Source organism: Argiope bruennichi, chromosome 9, assembly GCF_947563725.1.
Source record: "Argiope bruennichi chromosome 9, qqArgBrue1.1, whole genome shotgun sequence".
In the NCBI taxonomy this organism is placed as follows: Eukaryota; Metazoa; Arthropoda; class Arachnida; order Araneae; family Araneidae; genus Argiope; species Argiope bruennichi.
In genome coordinates this window covers 52,034,788-52,048,614 of record NC_079159.1, presented here as the reverse complement: position 1 = coordinate 52,048,614, position 13,827 = coordinate 52,034,788, and the positions used below count along the sequence as shown (strand labels likewise).

Here is a 13,827-nt window from a genome sequence, read left to right as displayed (position 1 = left end):
ATTTTGTGTGAGGTCAAAATATCTGTAATTATTTACATACGCCAAACTTAACCTGTGGTTTAATTCAAACCGATCCTACAGTTTGGATCGAGAAATTCAAAAATTGATCCTTAGAACATTTTCACATAGCAAAGATATGCGATCTTAGCATATCAAACTATACCATTATTAATTAAACATAATAACTACTTCCAAGCACGCTTTGTCTGTAATATGTCTGAATTTTTGAAATTTCGTTTCCTTGAGTCTTGGAATTTTTGTATCACTTTTCACATGCAATGCGTTATATATATATATTTTATAAATGTGACTTTCTATACTTATTTATTAAAACTTTTCGTGCTTTAATAGATGATATATATCAGAAAGTACAAAAGTTGTTTTTTTTTAATGTCATAATTCAGGTACTACATTTGCTATGATATTAACAGACAGAAAAAATAAAATTTTTCATGCCTTAAAATTTAATAGGCATATTGCATCCAAAATATATGGCAAAATATACCCCTCTTTGAGATTAAGAGACGTTAGAAAGAATAAAGTTCATTAGTTGCTAATTTTAAGAGACTGTAAAAATAAAACTTTCTTTCTTGTTTGTTTTCACTTCGGATGAAAATCTATTTGCAAATTAGTAAAGATTAATTTTAAAAAATCTTAATATTCATAACAATTCAAAGCTTGATATAAAAGAGATATATTTTTAGTTTTCCAGCAGATAGTTTCATTTGGAATAATCACAATTGTTTGTTATTGAAACCCACACAAACTCCATTCTTTTTTGAAATCGGGCCTTTTTTTGTCTGTATGACCTTGTTCCTCTCTTCAAGTGCATTATTAAATGCCCCGGCCGTATGTGTCAGGATGGCCGAGCGGTCTAAGGCGCCAGACTCAAGGGTAATCTTGCTCTGTTGCAGAGTTGAGTGTTCTGGTCCACGAATGTGGGCGTGGGTTCGAATCCCACTTCTGACATGATGATTTTTCTTTTGAGCTACGCAGAATAAACAATTAAATGACACTTTCGTGTCTTTTCTCGATCTTCTTAGAAGTTGTTTCTCTGATATTTTGTCTCAACTAATCTTTATTGAAAACCCTTTCCTCCAACATTTTCTAAATCCTCTATATCCATTTTCTATCTCTTCTATAAGGATATACGAGAAAAGTTGGAATGTAAAATAATACAAAGTATTGTTCAACACAATAGTGCAATAAGATTAAAGGCAAAAATACCTTTACGAAAGCCATACTTTCTTCCCAGCAATAAAAATAAGAGTAACCAATGGGGTTTGTCTCCCGAAAACTTTTTCGCATAGATTCTTATCTCACAGAGCGTCTTGCATGACACTGATGTAAAACAGTTACAAAATAGTAATTTTTGGCAGGAAATTGAGCATTTTTATGGTATGTAATCCTCTGCGAATTTTTTGACAATTACTCCCTGGCATGCAGTTAATAGTATCCAAAAATCAAAAATTTTGTTTTAGGCACTTTTTTCCCTGGCGATTGAAACAAAAATTTGACAAGACACTACACTTGTAGTCACAATATACCATACTAAATTTGTCATTTTAAGTCATTGCGTCTTTGAGCGTTTACATATTTCTGGAAGTACAGACCAACAGACGGTCAACCCTTTGTTTGATTTGGCTCAAATTTTTATAATTGTCTACACTATAGACGTTAAATAAATCTGTAAACCCAATTTAATCCATGTAACTCTTCTTGTTACCGTGTTAAATACAATTCAAATAGCCGGAGAGATAGACTTCGACTCAAAGAATTTTGCTCAAAATTTCATAGAAATCCACATATTTTTTATACAGATAATATGCCGAATTTCATCCGTCTAGCTCAAAGCCTTGTAGAATTATCTTTGTCATAGATAGATAGCGGATATTTATCAAAGATGTGTTTTTCAGACTCAGGGAGGTCAAAAACGTGGTGATTCGTCAATATCCTTAGTTTGAAATTCTTTGCCGATTACAATAATTTCTCTATACCACGTACACGAGAAAGTAAGAATGGTTTGTAACTATCATAAAATCCAAACACTTTTTTAAAGATATCAATTTCACTTCCGTATTATTTTTTCTAATGTTTGCAAGAATTTAAATTTATATAACGATTAGAAATGTTTTTATTTGTGTGATGAAACTGAATATAATTTCGATTTTCCATGAACCCATTGAAATGCATGATTTCACCAAAATTAATATTAAGATTTCTGTAAAACAAATTCCTTTGTATAGGTTTTAAAACAGAAATGGAATTTATATTTCCGTTCTTATTTCGAGTACATACACTTTTAATTTTCAAGCGCAGTGATTTGTAGTAGATTGATTCCATTGAATTATTATTTTTTATTTTTATCAAATCGTAATTTGACTTTTTTATTGAAAAGATATAAAATGATAATTCATAAATTGTTAGATAAGAAATGATATTTTTATGAAAGGAATTGTTCACGCACCCGGAAAGACGCTTTCTTTATCATGAAAATGTAAGAATCATTATGAAAAGGGAGGTACCACTAAGATTTGATCTGCCATCGCTGGACTCAGAATCCAGAGTGCGAACCATTTCACCTCGGAACCTCCGTCTTCCCATGCCGGGAATCGAACCCGTGCCGCCTGGGTGAAAGCCAGGAATCCTAACCACTAGACCACATGGGAGACTTGAAATCATTTCACAGAGAATGCAAACTTTCAAGGATATATTTTTGAATTTGCATACTTTGTTATAATACACCATCCGGCATTTTCTTTAAATAATAGTTTGGTCAAATATTCTAATAGCTAAATTGAAAGAGCTACAGATTTTAACATTCGAATTCTTCTTTCTAAGTAATAAAATTAACATTTCGTATTATATCATTTGTAGCATCTCAACTAAGTAGATTTTCACTATTACGTTATAGCGGCAGTGTACTTTAATAAGATTTTTTGTTTCTTTGTTTTCTTTTTACCTGAATGCAAATTTAGTTTCCATTTGTTTGAAGAATTGTGTGTAAAAATAGAGATATATATATTGCATTCAGATTCCAGCTAAGTTGCATCGAGATATATTCCAGAAAAATACAAACAGAAAAAAAAAATACTTATACTTGGAGAAGGAGGTGAGAAAGGGAACATGGAATAGGTAAACAGGATCCTTATATACAAAATAATTAGAGCAATAAAAGACCTTTACCCAATATTTTTTCCAATTTAAAATTCAAACTCCCAAACCAATTGTTTTTATAGAATGATGAATGATTTGCGTGCATTTAAAATTGGTTAACGTTAAAACAAATTGAAATTAGTGAGTAATAAAACAGAAAAGAAACTGTTTGTTGTGTTGGGGGAAAAGGCTAGAAATAATAAGAAAATTAAAATGGGAAAAGCGAATAAAATCCTACATTCAAACTCTGCAGCGGAAAAGGAACTGCCGCGGGTGAGGATCGAACTCACGACCTTCAGATTGCTCCTGAGAGAGATTATGAGACTGACGCGCTGCCTACTGCGCTACCGAGGCACCGACTATGCTCGTGAAAAGGGTTAAACGAAGCATTTACCATTTGGTTTTGAAAACGGTTTCATTTTGTGTGAGGTCAAAATATCTGTAATTATTTACATACGCCAAACTTAACCTGTGGTTTAATTCAAACCGATCCTACAGTTTGGATCGAGAAATTCAAAAATTGATCCTTAGAACATTTTCACATAGCAAAGATATGCGATCTTAGCATATCAAACTATACCATTATTAATTAAACATAATAACTACTTCCAAGCACGCTTTGTCTGTAATATGTCTGAATTTTTGAAATTTCGTTTCCTTGAGTCTTGGAATTTTTGTATCACTTTTCACATGCAATGCGTTATATATATATATTTTATAAATGTGACTTTCTATACTTATTTATTAAAACTTTTCGTGCTTTAATAGATGATATATATCAGAAAGTACAAAAGTTGTTTTTTTTTAATGTCATAATTCAGGTACTACATTTGCTATGATATTAACAGACAGAAAAAATAAAATTTTTCATGCCTTAAAATTTAATAGGCATATTGCATCCAAAATATATGGCAAAATATACCCCTCTTTGAGATTAAGAGACGTTAGAAAGAATAAAGTTCATTAGTTGCTAATTTTAAGAGACTAAAAATAAAACTTTCTTTCTTGTTTGTTTTCACTTCGGATGAAATTCTATTTGCAAATTAGTAAAGATTAATTTTAAAAAATCTTAATATTCATAACAATTCAAAGCTTGATATAAAAGAGATATATTTTTAGTTTTCCAGCAGATAGTTTCATTTGGAATAATCACAATTGTTTGTTATTGAAACCCACACAAACTCCATTCTTTTTTGAAATCGGGCCTTTTTTTGTCTGTATGACCTTGTTATTCTCTTCAAGTGCATTATTAAATGCCCCGGCCGTATGTGTCAGGATGGCCGAGCGGTCTAAGGCGCCAGACTCAAGGGTAATCTTGCTCTGTTGCAGAGTTGAGTGTTCTGGTCCACGAATGTGGGCGTGGGTTCGAATCCCACTTCTGACATGATGATTTTTCTTTTGAGCTACGCAGAATAAACAATTAAATGACACTTTCGTGTCTTTTCTCGATCTTCTTAGAAGTTGTTTCTCTGATATTTTGTCTCAACTAATCTTTATTGAAAACCCTTTCCTCCAACATTTTCTAAATCCTCTATATCCATTTTCTATCTCTTCTATAAGGATATACGAGAAAAGTTGGAATGTAAAATAATACAAAGTATTGTTCAACACAATAGTGCAATAAGATTAAAGGCAAAAATACCTTTACGAAAGCCATACTTTCTTCCCAGCAATAAAAATAAGAGTAACCAATGGGGTTTGTCTCCCGAAAACTTTTTCGCATAGATTCTTATCTCACAGAGCGTCTTGCATGACACTGATGTAAAACAGTTACAAAATAGTAATTTTTGGCAGGAAATTGAGCATTTTTATGGTATGTAATCCTCTGCGAATTTTTTGACAATTACTCCCTGGCATGCAGTTAATAGTATCCAAAAATCAAAAATTTTGTTTTAGGCACTTTTTTCCCTGGCGATTGAAACAAAAATTTGACAAGAAACTACACTTGTAGTCACAATATACCATACTAAATTTGTCATTTTAAGTCATTGCGTCTTTGAGCGTTTACATATTTCTGGAAGTACAGACCAACAGACGGTCAACCCTTTGTTTGATTTGGCTCAAATTTTTATAATTGTCTACACTATAGACGTTAAATAAATCTGTAAACCCAATTTAATCCATCTAGCTCTTCTTGTTACCGTGTTAAATACAATTCAAACAGCCGGAGAGATAGACTTCCACTCAAAGAATTTTGCTCAAAATTTCATAGAAATCCACATATTTTTTATACAGATAATATGCCGAATTTCATCCGTCTAGCTCAACGCCTTGAAGAATTATCTTTGTCATAGATAGATAGCGGATATTTATCAAAGATGTGTTTTTCAGACTCAGGGAGGTCAAAAACGTGGTGATTCGTCAATATCCTTAGTTTGAAATTCTTTGCCGATTACAATAATTTCTCTATACCACGTACACGCGAAAGTAAGAATGGTTTGTAACTATCATAAAATCCAAACACTTTTTTAAAGATATCAATTTCACTTCCGTATTATTTTTTCTAATGTTTGCAAGAATTTAAATTTATATAACCATTAGAAATGTTTTTATTTGTGTGATGAAAATGAATATAAATTCGATTTTCCATGAACCCATTGAAATGCATGATTTCACCAAAATTAATATTAAGACTTCTGTAAAACAAATTGCTTTGTATAGGTTTTAAAACAGAAGTGGAATTTATATTTCCGTTCTTATTTCGAGTACATACACTTTTAATTTTCAAGCGCAGTGATTTGTAGTAGATTGATTCCATTGAATTATTATTTTTTTATTTTTATCAAATCGTAATTTGACTTTTTTATTGAAAAGATATAAAATGATAATTCATAAATTGTTAGATAAGAAATGATATTTTTATGAAAGGAATTGTTCACGCACCCGGAAAGACGCTTTCTTTATCATGAAAATGTAAGAATCATTATGAAAAGGGAGGTACCACTAAGATTTGATCTGCGATCGCTGGACTCAGAATCCAGAGTGCGAACCATTTCACCTCGGAACCTCCGTCTTCCCATGCCGGGAATCGAACCCGGGCCGCCTGGGTGAAATTTTCCATGCCTTAAAATTTAATAGGCATATTGCATCCAAAATATATGGCAAAATATACCCATCCTTGAGATCAAGAGACGTTAGAAAGAATAAAGTTTATTATGCCACTTCCGTCATGATGTTTTTTCTTTTGATTTAATAAATAAATAAATGAGTTAAATAAATAAATAAATAATATTTTTGTATCTTTTCTCGATCTTTTTAGAAGTTATTTCTTTGATATTTTGTTTCAATTCATCTTTATTGAAAATGCTTTTCTACACAAGTTTGTAAATCTTTTATTACTAGGTTTTTTTTTATCAGGATACACCAGAAAATTTGGAATATAAAATAGCATGAAATATTATCCAACATTATGCATATTTGGATGTCCTGGTCAATATTAAGCGTGTATTCCTCCCCTCTGCCTTTTCATATACTTACATAGTGGCACTTTCTTTTTTATCTTCGTATAATTTAATATCATTATGTACAAATGTTGAACTATTTACCATTTAAAACTATTTTTTTTTATCAGGCAGAAGTCTAACTTTTTTGAAACCATATATACATATCATTCCTTTTTCTTGATATTGACATTAACACGAAAATACAGATCGAAAGGCAGTTGATCATTTGTCATAACTGATCTTAAATTTTCTACTAATCAACATTTCAGATGCGACCATATGCTGAATATCATCTTCCACTCATTGTGTTTTTGATCTATCAAGGAATGGATTTCGTTCAAAACTGGGTAGAAAGCTATGTGATGAGTATTGAGGGCACATACTAATCCTATTAGCTCATAACGTTGATGGGTGATCTTTGTTATAATTTCAAACAGTGGGTCTTCCCGAAACTTTCTTGTACTCTCTAAAAACGTGTGGCGGTAACTTCATAAGCCAGATAACAACCTCCGGTACGGCGTGTACACTTTTGTTTAGTGGCTTTGTTACTCGGCTATGAACCTAAACGTTGCGAGTTCTAACCTCAACTTGCACATTGGTGACACTGGTTCCGAACAACCGCATCCTACTTTCAGCTGTCGTGGCTCCATCTACCGGCAGCAACCACTCACACACGCTCGCTGTCGCCCGTCTTAACGCTTGGCGCGATAAAGTCCACCGACTCACTGTTGGGGGAGTATTGTGGCGGTAACTTCATAAGCCAGATAATAACCTCCGGAAAGGAGTGTACACTTTTGTCTAGTGGCTTTGTTGTTACTCGGCTATGAACCCTAATGTTGCGAGTTCGAACCTCTAACTTGCACAAACGTATTCTTTCCTTCTCCCACATTAAACTACGGATTTTGAGAAAGCAATGAGTGCTTGATTTTTTTTTATTTTCAGAGTTTAAGCAAATGAGAATAATACGCTTTACAGTAAAAAAAAAAAAAAAATAGCGAAACTTGTGTATTAATCGCACACCATTATCGAATAGTTACTAAATATAGCCTATCAGAGAGAGATCTCTGATAATTAATTGCAGGTATGCAGTTATTATTCAAGTACCAGAAAATCGAATATGTGTTTTTGACACCCCTCTATTTTTTTCTAACATACTGAAACTAAAATTTGGCATAGGATTACAATAACAATCACAAGATCTCATATCAAGTTTCAGTTATTATATTTTTTTTAATTATCGTGTTTACATATATGCGAAAGTACAGACCAACCAGATGGTATCAAAAATAAAAATTTGTCAAAATATCGAATTCGAATTTTTTTAGAGGATTGCAGAGGTTTTTTTTTTTTTTTTTTTTTCATATATAAAAAAGAAAAAAAACACGTCCCTCTCCTCTTCCTTTTCAAATCTCCTCTTTTTCAAATTCAGGGATCTAAAACATAATTTCGAGGTCAGATTTTTTAGAGGTTACGATAATTTAAATATTATTCTTCTTCATATAATAATAAACGAGAAAATAATAAAAAAGACTACAATAGAAGCATAATTTGAGCAATAAAAATTTGTAAATGGATATACCTAATATTTATTCAGATTAAATCTCAGGTTAAAATATTAACGTCTTTACAATACCAATGATAGAGAAATGCGATTGCTTTTTTTGAAAGAAATGCCACACGATTAAAAGGTGAAACTATAACCAAGATTAGATTCATTCTCATATAAATAGGATACCAGTACACAAGTGTGAATTAGTATATAACCTAGTGGTATTGTGGTCAGCACCACTCGAGGAGGACATAGCATTTATTTTTCAATTCCTACTTCTGTTCTTAAAAACATAAAAGATACCGCTTCCACAGCGTTTCCCAACAGTTGCACCCATGACACCTTTGCCTTCCCGGCCCACTTCTTAACAATGCCGCTATTAGCATCCATAATTATTTTCTGAAAATAGATTTGTGGTGAAAGCTTATAAGCCAGTTAACAGCTACGCTACACGAGCAATTGTTTTTGTATCATGGTCATGTTACTGGACTGCGAACCACAAAGTCCCAGGTTCTATGCTCGCTCGTCGCAATCCGCCACATTGGTGACCTCGGACGATGAACCTTCAACCTTCGTACAGCTATTGTGGCGCCATCTACTCACAGTCGTCAGACTCACGTGACGCAGCAACAGCATCAGCAACCACTCACCCATACACCCTCGCCATAACGCTTAGCGCTACTCATTTTCTCATTTCATAACTCCTACATTTTCAGGCAATTATTTAGAATTTGCAACATTTAAAAATCAATTTAATAATGTTAATGGATGTAACAATAATTTGTCAGATACTGAAAAATTACATTACCTTCGTGCTTCGCTTAAAAATGAAGCAAAACTTTTGGAAACAGAAGATGATACATTTATGTCTTAATTCCAGGCATTGGAAGAAAGATATGAAAACAAACGAATTATTGTTGATAACCATATTCAATCAATTTTAGAAATCGAAAAACTGTTACATGAAACATTTAAGAAAAATTGTTGATAACATAAATAAAAATTTAAGAACGTTGAAAAATTTAAATTTTGAAAGAAGCAATTTATCTGATATCATTATTTTAAATGTTGTTTTGAGAAAATTAGGTAGTGAAAGTCAAAAACAGTTTCAGGTTTATTCAAGAAATACCGAAGTATACATGAATTGGATAATTTATTAACTTTTATGGAAAAAAAAAAATCAGATCTTGGAAAACGTTCATAGGAATAGTTTACTGAAAACGAAACAACTTTCGACTCAAACTCGAAACAAAAGTTTTGTGTTGAATTCTAATGCGAAAAATAAAAAATGTATTTTGTGCAATTTATCGCATCCAATATAATCTTGTGATATATTTAAAAAACTCTCTGCTAAAGAAAGATATGATGTAGCCATAAAACATAATTTATGCATTAATTGCTTAAAGACGGGTCATCATTTAAGTAGTTGTTCATCAAAGTACTTATGCAATCAATGTGGAAAAAAGCATTAAAGTCTGTTACATATTTCTAAAGAATTAAATAGTTCTGGTGCCTTCTATAAGCAAAATGTAACGTCGAATGACTCATTGCCGGCGCCAATCTCTAATATCAATAAATCTCTCGATTCAAGTGTTTCTGCCACATGACCCAGTGGCATTGAAAGCATAAACAGCTTCAGACGGAAAAAGAATTATTGCTTTCCAATAACGGTTGTTTATTAACGAAAGGCAAAACCGTCTTGTTAGCTACATCAAATGTTTATATCGTATCTAAAAGTGGAGAAAGACTGTGTTTGAGAGCAATTTTAGACGTCGGGTCAGTGTCTAATTATGCAAGCACTCATTGTGCAAATTTATTAGATTTAAAGAAAGAAAAAACAAACATTGCGCTTTCAGGTATTAATGGGTTAGACATGTTCATTAAGTCTTTCTCATATTAATTGGCCAAATGTTAATTTAACTGATCCATCATTTAATAGCCCTGGGAAAATTGACGCTTTATTGGGAGCGGAGGTCTTTTTCGAAATTTTGAAACCTAATAGAATACAGTTTTCGGAACAAAAAATAATATTGCAGGATTCTGAATTTGGATATGTGGTTAGTGGAGCAATTGAAAATACAATAGCTGAAAATCGAATATATTGTGGCCCATCAAGAAAAACTGAAAATCTAAGTAAGACATTGGAGAAATTTTGGAAAATTTAAGCTCTCGAAGAAGAAAAGGTTATTCAAGGGAACGAAGAAAGAATATATGAAGAGCATTACGTTAAAACTCATACTAGAACGGATAGCGGTCATTATGTGGTTAAAATGCCAATGAGAGAAAAAAGCAATTCTCAGTTAGGCGAATCGAAAGACATCGCTCTTCGGAGATTAAATTTGCTATATAAACGTTTAAAAAAAGAACCAATTATGTGGGAACTATATAAATATTTTATAGACGAATATCAAAGCTTGGGTCACATGTCAGAAGTAGTCGACTGTGAAGAGCCTGATATTACATATTACATTCCTCATCAAAGTGTACATCGCCCACAGAATAGATCCTCTGCGTATTGTCTTTAATGACTTACAAGCTACTCCAACTGAACTCTCTACTATTGAACGGTGGAATTGTTCACGAAGAACTGTTTTCAATTTTGTGTTGTTTTCGAACCCATCGCTTTGCATTTACAGCGGATGTTAAAAAAATGTATAGGCAAATTTTAGTTGAGGAATCACAGCAAGATCTTTTAAGAATTTTATGGAAAAATAGTGAGGATGATCCTTTCAAAATTTACAAGCTGAAAACCGTGACATATGGCGCAAGTTATGCGCCATTTTTAGCAACATGAACCTTGAAACAATTGGTCATTGATGAAGGTGAAAAATTCCCAGTTGCAGCACCTGTTGTCATGTCAGACTTTTACATGGATGGTTGTTTGTCTGGATCAGTCACATTAGATACTACGAAAGAATTACAAACCCAACTTACTCAAATGCTCGCTTGTTGTGGGATGGAGCTGCACAGATGATGCTCTAAGAGCCCTCAACTTTTGAGGCGTAATTGTGTGAATAGTGACTACTTGTTCGATTCCTCAAACGAAGTAAAAGCTCTGGGTCTGTTGTAAAAACCTCAAGTTAATTGCTTTGTCTTTAGAATGACTGTAGATAATCATGCTAAGTATACAAAGAGAACTGTTTTATCAGTTATTGCAAAAATTTATGATCCCCTTGGCTTGCTTGGACCTTTAATTACAAAAGCAAAGATTTTCATGCAAACTCTGTGGCTTTTAAATATATATTGGAATGATTCACTTCCAACAAAAGAATCTCAAGAATAAACGCAGTTCCTGGACTAGCTTCACAAGGTTTATGATTTGGACATCAACAGATTTGTTCTTATGAAAAATTTAAAAGTTGTAGAACTTCACGGATTTTCAGATGCAAGTGAAAAAGCATATGGAGCCGTCATATATATAAGGTGTATGGCAACGAATGGAAAAATTACTACTAATCTTCTTTGTAGTAAATCCAGAGTTTCTCCTTTAAAGACAAAACTTGAACTGAATGCTACTGTGCTGTTGTCTAAACTCGTAACAAAGGTTGTCAAGTCCTTAAAACTAGCTATATCAGCTATTCATTTGTGGTCAGACTCGAGCATTATATTATACTGGATACAACAATCACCACATCTACTCAATGTGCGTTGCCAATAAAATAAGTAAAATTCAAGAACTGACAGGTGACTTTCAGTTAGAGATGCATAATTCAGATTTTTTGAATAACAAATAATTTTGCTATTATTATTTTGAAATATTTATTCCAAATATCTGTTATTTCAATCATATTATTAATTAAAAATTAATACTTAATATTAAATATAAAATTTATTAATTGTAATTAATACTTAATTTACTAATTTAAGTAACGTGTGATTGAATTAATTTATCTATTTCAGCTTACTTCTTAAATTTGATTTTTCAAAACTATTTATTTAATTTCTTCATTGGGGTAAACCATTTTCTGAAAAATTTGAACAAAATATATATGTCATTTCTTTAAAATGTTTACTTTAGTTCTATATTCTACTAATAGATGGCGCCAGCAGTAAAGTCACATGCATGCAGTCATGTCACAAGCAATTACAAATGATTTGTATGGAAAATAGTGCATCATCAAATGCAAATATCGTCAAGTCAAGGTCACTCTCATAAAGTGGAGCGGCGACTTCACACTTTCCACCGAAATCACCGCTCCGATAAATTTCAGATGTGCAATTCAATGATACGATAATTCCAAGAATAACCGATCCGTTCACATTTCAACTCATTCACAGATTTCTCTTTTTCTGTTTTGTTCGAGAGCTTCCATTAGACAGATTGTATCCATTGTTACTTTCCAGTAAAGTAACCGCTCCGATAAATTTCTATGATATGCAATTCAATGATACGATAATTCCAAGAATAACCGGTCCGTTCACTTTTCAACCCATTCACAGATTTCCCTTTTTCTGTTTTGTTCGAGAGCTTCCATTGGACAGATTGTATCGATTGTTACTTTCTATTGTGATCCAAAACCTGTAATCGAAATATCACCAGTAAGATCGCATCAAGGATTTGAATCACACCCCTCTTTGAAAAGTATTGATCACTGGTATTTATGATATTGGTTACGTAATAACCGCTCGTAGAAATTCGTCATCCCTACTTTGAGTGGCATCATGTGCGTTCAGAAGATAATCCTGCCGACCTGGTATCCCTTGGTCTAGAACCTGAAAGGCTTCAAGCGGAAGTTCGCTGGTGGAATGGTCCGTCATTTTTGCAACATAAACTAAAACCAACTTTGAACAAGGAATTAATATCTAATAACTCAAGTGACTATTTATCTGGATTAAAACTGCAGCCGGAGACTTCTTCATTAGTGATAACTGATACTTGTAATTTCATTGCTAATCTAATTGAAAACTGTTCAGAGTATCTTAAGCTAATTAGAATTTTGAGTTTCATTCGCAGATTTCTTTTCAATTGGAGAAATTCTAACAATAGAGTAGTCGGTGCATTAGCGTCTGCTGAAATCAAAAAAGAATTAATAATTGTTAGTTTCATTCAAAAAGGCGAGTTTTTCGAAGTAAATTCGCTTAATAAAGGACAGTCAATATTCTCCAAAAAGTAAATTACGGTTCTTAAATCCCTTTCTAGATAAAAATGTTACTCTTGTAGGTGGTCGATTGGAACAATCGAATTTAAATTATGATTCAAAATTTCCCATTGTTTTACCTGCAAAACATAAGTCAACCAATTTGATTGTGCAACACTATCATGTAAAATATCTGCATGCTGGGCCCCAAGCCTTATTAAATTTTGTTAGAGAAAAGTTTTGGATTTTACAAGGTAGGAACTTATCTAGAAAGATTTTCCACAATTGTTTTAAACAAAAACCTATAGTTGCTAACCAAATAATGGGAAATCTACCACCAGATTGAGTTAACCCTGGTACAGTGTTTAACAAAACATGTATCGATTTTACTGGTCCATTTTTAATTAAATATAGAAACCAACGCAAAGGAATTTATCATAAAATTTATATTATATTTGCAATATAATATAAATTTATATATACGCAATATTTGTTTGCTTAGCCACAAAGGCTGTCCACTTAGAGATGGTTGGTGATTCAACTTCAGAAGCGCTAATAGTTTGTCTAAAAAGGTTCTTTGCTCGTCGTGGAAAAAAGTAGT

At 32.5% G+C, this 13,827-nt stretch overlaps 3 non-coding genes across 3 annotated transcripts; 2 read left to right on the top strand and 1 right to left on the bottom strand.

Moving 5' to 3' along the window:
• Nucleotides 1-855: 855 nt before the first annotated feature.
• Nucleotides 856-969, top strand: Trnal-caa (transfer RNA leucine (anticodon CAA)). The gene is made up of 2 exons: nucleotides 856-893; nucleotides 924-969. It is a non-coding gene; the product is annotated as a tRNA-Leu (tRNA).
• Nucleotides 970-2,597: 1,628 nt separating this feature from the next.
• On the bottom strand, nucleotides 2,598-2,669 carry Trnae-uuc (transfer RNA glutamic acid (anticodon UUC)). The gene has a single exon. It is a non-coding gene; the product is annotated as a tRNA-Glu (tRNA).
• Nucleotides 2,670-4,426: 1,757 nt separating this feature from the next.
• Trnal-caa (transfer RNA leucine (anticodon CAA)) lies at nucleotides 4,427-4,540 on the top strand. Its single transcript has 2 exons — nucleotides 4,427-4,464; nucleotides 4,495-4,540. It is a non-coding gene; the product is annotated as a tRNA-Leu (tRNA).
• The last annotated feature ends 9,287 nt before the right edge of the window (nucleotides 4,541-13,827 follow it).